This window comes from Rhamphochromis longiceps, linkage group LG3 (assembly GCF_057381845.1).
Source record: "Rhamphochromis longiceps isolate RC_006_pf linkage group LG3, R_longiceps_female_GT1.1, whole genome shotgun sequence".
Taxonomy (NCBI): domain Eukaryota; kingdom Metazoa; phylum Chordata; class Actinopteri; order Cichliformes; family Cichlidae; genus Rhamphochromis; species Rhamphochromis longiceps.
Window position 1 is genome coordinate 11,935,130 of NC_140559.1, and position 7,642 is coordinate 11,942,771.

Below are 7,642 nucleotides of genomic sequence, written 5' to 3' on the forward strand. Positions count from 1 at the left end.
GTAACAACAGGTGTATGTTAAGCTTCGCTGCTTTAGCCTTGCTGGAAAATCTTCACACGTTCATGAGTGTAAGCTGTTTCTTCATTGCATGTGTGTGCATTTGTAGGCAAGCAGGTTGGTTTTAACTTTTCTCAAACTAGGCGTTACCTTAAAAGGAGCCTTTCTCTCACATATCTCTGATTGTGTGTGTTTTTGTTTCACCTTTTGTTGTGATGCTCCGGACGCCTTCCCAACCTCCACAAGTTTGTTGGGCCCAATGTTATATGTTAAAAACTCCTCTTAATTTCTCCTTTAATTCTCTGCTAGCTGCTGTCTTTTCCACAGCTACTGATTCTTGCTGAGTTTGGTTTCCATTACTATAATTTGCTTCGGCCGCTGTGCTTGTGGGGGCAGTTGGTCCAGGCCCGTAGCCACCTGTATCAACACACTGAGAGATTTATTTAATATCATTTTCATCACAATCTTACTCTGCCGACTGAGGTGCCGGTCTTACTCATATACGATTTGTCTCTTCTAAATCAAAACCCAGCCAAATGTAGCCCAGATGAAAAATATCATACTTATTCTCTTTATATTAACTGTCCACATCAACAAGCGTCGTATTTCCTATGACCATTGAATGCACCTCTCAGTTCACCCCACGTGAGGGCACCTAGCTCAGCAACCAATCAGAGCCTACCCAGGCCGCATTGACCCTGTCAGCCAGGAAGTGAGGTGGAGGTGCATGGTGTCCCGGGTTTTTCTTATCTCAGCAAGAGGAGTGGAGGCATCTGCTACTCAAACCGAGAAATCCACGGACAAAAGAGAGGAAAACTCAGGATTGAGAGGAAGGAAAGCCAGCCTACTTACCTGCTGGAAGTCCGGAGTCGAGTGGCTGGATGAAGGAGAGAGGCAACGTCGGTAAGACGAGTGTTGTTCTGATGGAAAAAACTTGTAGAGACTTACCGTCGCGATCATGCTAATGCTAGCTCGGTGTCTCACAGGCTAACCACTCACCTTTCATCCGGAGAGCTGCTGCAATTCCAACGCCAGTGTGTGTTGGGCTTTTGTGAAACAGAGCAACGGTGAGCAACATGTTCTTAGCTGCTCTAAAGCTAAATTTTGTCAGTTCACTGTGAGGTTAAAGTAATCTAGAGGGTAATTTTTAGTGCATTTCTCTCTCACGAATAGGCCTATAGCATGGAGAAATTAAGCACACTGCTTTAATGCCTCTGAACTGAACTCATATGTATATTTTGTTGCTTATTTGCACATAGTTCTGAATTTGTTATGGTGTATTGTATTTTGAGTGTCAATGGTTACTTACCATAAGTATTGTTTAATTAATGTTTACATGAATAGAGAAATATTTGAGCAACTTAGATGTTTAGTTCTCATATTTGATATGCTTGAAAATTGAATGTTGTACAACAGAACTGTGAGATTTGATAAGATTTAAGATGTTGATGCAATGAATATGAGGTGATGCAATATTTTGATTTTGTATTTTAACCTTAAACAATGCATCTGAAACAGACTGATTAGAATGTACATTTTATGACCTGGATTATAGGTCAGGTTTTTTGGAGAGGACGGAAAAGTCCAAGGACCAGGACGATATTCTGGTTGTGATAGATGGCGAGCCAACCACTTTGAGGACGATCTACCCCAAAGAAGATACACACCACACACTCATACATTCCAGTTACACTCACAAGGACCTTTGAAGTTGGCTATCGCCAGCTTAACTCTAAATTCTTAAAGGGCCCCAACGAGTACTTTTATTTTGTTGAGTGTGCACACTATTTATTTTATTTTATACTTTATCTGTACAAATTGGACAAATACCTGTTATACTTTGTAACAATACAAGAGTGGCTACTCAAAAGTTAACATTGTGTCCAGGTCATTATTGCTGCTCAATACTTTGGCTCCATACGAATTTGGTGTCTTCTGATTCTGGCCAGGGTCTTATTACGAGCCCAAGTAATTATTGCGCTGTAATTCACCTTTATACCTTAAAGTTGGTTACACAAACATCAAACATTCAGCGTAGTCATTCAAAACCTTATTTGTATTATTATAATCAGCAAAGTCAGCGTTTTACTTACAGGCATGTATGATTATTTACAAATCATAATTATAAAACTCAAAAACACGCTAAACAGCAAGCAAAAGTCCTCTGTGCGCATCACAGCTCATTTGCATGCTCACACACAGTCTAAAAATAGCTCGCAGCGCTGCAGCTGCACGTCATACAGAGTCTCACACAAAGCTCAGACAAAACTCTTTTATTTTATATTACAAAGACGTCTTATATTTACAACCACTGACAGGCCTGACAGATTCAGCACCTAACAATTTTGACAAATTTATCATAACGGGTCCAACCGAAGAAAGTTAACTTTTTTACGACCAATTAAACAGTCTCTGTTACTTCTGGAACAGTTTCTGACCTAATTTCTTAAACAACACATAGCCAATTCCCTACCAAACTACCTGAGCCTTTAACTCAGTATCCAGGGACTCAAACCCAACATTATTACCAGGGACTCAAACCCAACATTATTACATTCATATTTCTTACTCTTAAGCAACTTTAACTGCATAACACACGGGGATCCTCATCAAAATCAAAACAGGCCCTCTACCAGTAATTTCAGTGAGTAGACTTTAATTTAGTCATATCCAATTTGGCACACTTTGGAAATAATTCAACAGGTAGTGCCTTACCTTTAGATAAGCCGGCTTATGCCCACTCACGTCAGACCACTGGCTTGTGCCTGTCCGTTCGACAACCTCGGACCGTCCAAACCTTTAAATTCCACCCCAATACCACAGGACGAGCCCCCAAGCTGTTACGAGTTCAAAATTGGGGATGGAAACAAGAGAAAAACCACAATAACAACACTGGTCCGGCCGGGTTGAGTCAAACGATGATTTTAATGATCACACACGTGGGAGATGGACACTGTATGCAGACAGCTTCAGATCTCAAAATGGTGGAGCATTGCTCAAACTCTTATAGCCTCTGGTGCCTCCACCTTATCATAAAAGCCTAAACATTCACATACTTTTCTCTCACACAGCGCCTGAGCTACGACCTTGGCTCCCTGTTTATCTGCTCCTGCTGAGATGGGGCAGAAAACTCCAGCATATTCTGTTCTCTTCTAATCAGACAAATAAGGCGATGACTTTCTGCGAACAGTATTTCTTATAACTCAGCAGTGTAATGCATCATAAAACAATATCATTCATTCACAATAAATCAGCAGTTTAATGTAATACAAATCAGTTAACTAATGCAATAGTTATCAGCTTCTTCTAATTCAGGAGAATAATGCAAACTAAAACTACATAATACTTCACAATCTTTAATTAGGGGTATAACATGGCCTAAAATAATATCATAATCTAACACCGATATGAATGTGTTACATGTAGAGACAGCTGAACCTAAGACAGCTATCCTACACCAGACTCACCCACACACTGCTACCAGCATTGCAGCCCCGCAGAACTGTTTTGCTTGGCCTTTGGATTCTGAGGTTTCCCAGTCTGAGCTCAGCCACACACCATCAGTATCATCAGCTCTAGATGTAACAGTGCATGCTGAGAAACACATACCGTGTGTTCTATAGCTAATGCTCCTCCTAGTGACTGTTTCATGTTCCAGCCTGTTTTGTCTTTAGACATTCCTGATATTTCTCGGCCGACTCCTCAACCAGCCATTGCTTTCTTCGCTCCTCAAAGAGTTAATGAGACCTGTGTTGCTGAGCCAGCCATCTTAATGTCTACACCTAGCGTTCTGCCTGAGCCAGGCGACACAGAGACTATTAGCCATTCCTCTGCTATGAACAGTTTAATTCTTTAAGCCAGCTCTTGTGTCTGTGACTCCCAGTGTGGTTCCTTCAGCTTCTCAGGCTGTGGTTTTTTTCTGTGCCACAACTTGAAAGTGCTAACTCAGATGCTACCTATGTAACCTCACCTTCTCTCGTGCCTGCTAAGCAGGAGACTGTTTCTGTTTTTCCTCATGGACTCCTTGAAACTGTGTATTCAATGCCTGCTAAGGTCAAGAGCCGCAGGGTTTCATCTGCTATACAAAGACTGGTAAAGAATTTTAGTTTGAGCACTGCAGAGCTGGCTGCACAGGTTAATTTTTCTGTTCCCCGATCATGTCAGTTTAACTCTGTGCGCCATACTTTTCGGCCAAGTTTCATGAACTCAGTGTGTACTACCAGAGGCGGAGCCAGACATTTGAAACACCCGGGGCTTAGCCCTAAAGGGTAGTATGCATGTGGTATTTTTTTTTTTTTTTTTTTTTTGGGGGGGGGTTAGAAATGACTGAAAGATTAATAGGCTCTGTTTTGAGTTTTGTTCAAAAAAGAATGACTTCATATAGGGAAAAATATATATCACATGTGCAGGACATCTTAAACTAGTTTTTTAATTAAGCAGCAAAGCAGAACAAAGTCGGGGCTGTATCAAGACACAGGGACTAAACCCCAATTCAACCAGGCAGAACTGATCCTGAATTAAAACAGGACTACAACAGTTCAAAATCAGGACTACTGAGGACTTAACCAAGACAGAACCAGAATCAGAACTAGATGATAGTAGCACTAAAAATCATCATAGACCTGCACTACACTTATTTTTTTAATTCTACCAAAGTACAATATTTAGATTGAGAAAAGTTTATATAATTATTTATCCTTGTTGTGCAAACAAGCTGCATAACTTAATAAATATAGAATTTGAAAAATAGCAAACCTAAAAAGAAACACTAGGTACGAGATACATGAGGACCTATGATACGGTGATACTTTTGGTAAACAACCATTTGACTAACATGTGTGTCTCACCTGCTCTTGTTCATCTCTGTTCTGTTGTCATTCTCCATCTCAATCTCTGCTCCTCTCTCTCCCTCTCTGCTCCTCTCTCTCTCTCTCTGTTCCTCTCTCTCCCTCTTTGTGCTGACAATCATCAAATATACAGTTGAAACCAGATATTTATGTACTGTTCAGATCAAAACACAAACACTTTTTAATTGTAACATCAAATCGGACTAAATGTTTATTTTTTTAGATTGATAAATATAAAAAACATATTTGTTAACTTTAAGAGTAAAGAGAGAAACTATCTGTATTTCTTAATTGCAAATGGCACCAAATTGTATTCAAACTGAGCCACACTTATGGAGCTCCACAGTTCTTTTCCTGGTGTTTTGGTTGACATCTCTTGATTTTCCCATTTCAAAAAAACAGGCTCTGTGTTTTGCCTTATATGCATCCACAGCTGTGCCACCAGTTTACTCACATGGACTCTACTAACCTATCAGAAGCTTCTTCAGCTCAGAATGGAATCGTCTGGAGTTTCTTACTAATTAACAATAAACTTAATGTATATGTACTCCTAAATTTGATCAAAGTGATAAAAAATAGACAGCTCTGTCTCTCTTTATTCTGACATTTAACTAATTCAAAAGATATTTCAATATTTATCTAAAACAAAAGTTTACTCTAAATTGATGTTGTACAGTAAAAATGTTTTATGTTTTCTCCCTAAAGTGTATGTAAATATCTGGTTACAAATGTGAATATCCTGCTGTGTACTGAAATCCCTCTTGTTTTGCATAGAAATATACTGAACAACATACAAAGCATAATATATAAAATAACATTTACCTGAGTTTTTTCTTTGAAAGAAGCCTCTAATGTCCATTCTTATATTTCAGTACATAACTGAAACCGATTTAGTCGGGGAGGGTAAGAACTGAAAATATGAAATAAACACACGTAAGCTAAGACTCTAAAAAAATAGCATTTGTTCGGCTTTTCATTTCGCCATTTGTTGATTCACTTGAAGAGCGAGTAACGTAATATTGGTCAAGTGATCAGTTTGATATCAATCTTTCGTGATGCACCGTCATATTTACATTATTTGTACGGTATGAATGATTTTCTTTGGTAACTGGTCAAACTTAAGCTCTCCTTAGTATGGCTGGCTCCGTTTCTCCAACAGCGCACACAGGCAGCAGCTGCCCCGCCCCCTCGCTCAGTCACTTAGTGCCTGAGCTCGGATCATACCAATATCAGGGGGGATTCACGCACAGTCGTAAATTCCCACAGTGTGCACTATGTGCTTCGAATATTGTGTGTACTTTTTGTTTTATACAGTTGTCAGCCAGGCATCTAACTATGAAAAAATTACACTCCAAAAGACCCCGGGCTTCTGACAAAACAACCCGGGCTTAAGCCCAGTAAGCCACCCCCACGCTCCGCCCCTGTGTACTACGTCTCGGGCTACACCCTGTACGACCGTGTGTAGTGTTGTTTCATACCCGGGTTATCCAGACGCTGCTTGTGTGAGTTCTCCAGTACCTGTGGCTGCTCCTGCACTTACACTGGCCCCCAGGGCAAAGGCAGCCAGAGCCCAGCTCGTCCCTGCACCCGTATCTGTTCCTCGGGTGGGGATGGCTGGTGTTCGGCCAGGCCTAGCACCTGTTCCTGTTCCCAGAAGGAGAGCAGCCCAGAGTCAGACACGTGCTCAACCACAAGCGCATTTACCACTACAACTGGCTTTTCTGTCCATAACGCAGTCTTTAGCTCAGTCATTAGCGCTGTTAGCCACCCAGTCCATAGTACACTTTCCTGTGCTTCCGTTAGCTCAGCCCTTAGCCCACTGTGGAGCTCAGCCAGCTCCCCATTGTTCAGCTCAGTCATCTGTTCCGTCACCCGCTCAGCCTTCTGTTCAGCCGGTGGTCTCTGCACCTACTGGTTATGCCACGTCAGCTGGAGGGCGCGAGGAGCCCGTCCGGCCTCATGCCACGTCAGCTGGAGGGCCCGAGGAGCCCGTCCGGCCTCATGCCACGTCAGCTGGAGGGCCCGAGGAGCCCGTCCAGCAGCCTTCCTCGTCAGCTGGTGGTTCCGGAGAACCACACCAGCCTCATGCCTCGTCCGCTGGAGGGCCCGAGGAGCCCGTCCAGCCTCATGCCTCGTCCGCTGGAGGGCCCGAGGGGCCCGTTCAGCCACCTGTCTCCGCTGGAGGGCCCGAGGGGCCCGTTCAGCCTCACGCCGCGTCAGCTGGAGGGCCCGAGGAGCCTGTCCAGCCGCCACCTGCGGCCGCCTCGTCGTCGTCTGGTCCAGCCTCCGCCTCCGCCTCGCCTAGTCCAGCTTCATCCGAGTCTTCATCCTCGTCTGGTCCAGCCTCCGCCTCTGCCTCGCCTGGTCCAGCTTCATCCGAGTCTTCATCCTCGTCTGGTCCAACCTCCGCCTCTGCCTCGCCTGGTCCAGCTTCTGCCTGTGCTTCACCTGGTCGAGCTCCAGCCTGTGCTTCGCCTGGTCGAGCTCCAGCCTGTGCTTCGCCTGGTCCTGCTCCAGCCTGTGCTTCGCCTGGTCCGGCCCCGCCATCGCCTGTGGCTGCCACGCCACCGTCTGGTCCCGCCTCATCTGGTCCGTCTGGTCCCGCCTCGTCTGGTCCTGTGCCCACCGGGCCTCGGCCAGTACACCTGACACTGGAGAGCCGCCGCTGCCTTCCGTGCGGTCGGCCTCCTGACCTGCTCCGTCGTCTCCTTCACCGCCGCCGCTGCCATCCGCACGGCCGGCCCCCTGAACTGTTTCCACGTCTCAGCCGTTGCCGTCCACATGGTCGGCCCACTGAA

General features: G+C 44.3%; 1 long non-coding RNA gene across 1 annotated transcript; it reads left to right on the forward strand.

Annotated features, from left to right (window-relative positions):
- Nucleotides 1–524: 524 nt before the first annotated feature.
- LOC146672930 (uncharacterized) lies at nt 525–1,872 on the forward strand. Its single transcript, XR_014910403.1, has 3 exons — nt 525–900; nt 984–1,064; nt 1,553–1,872. It is a non-coding gene; the product is annotated as an uncharacterized LOC146672930 (long non-coding RNA).
- The last annotated feature ends 5,770 nt before the right edge of the window (nt 1,873–7,642 follow it).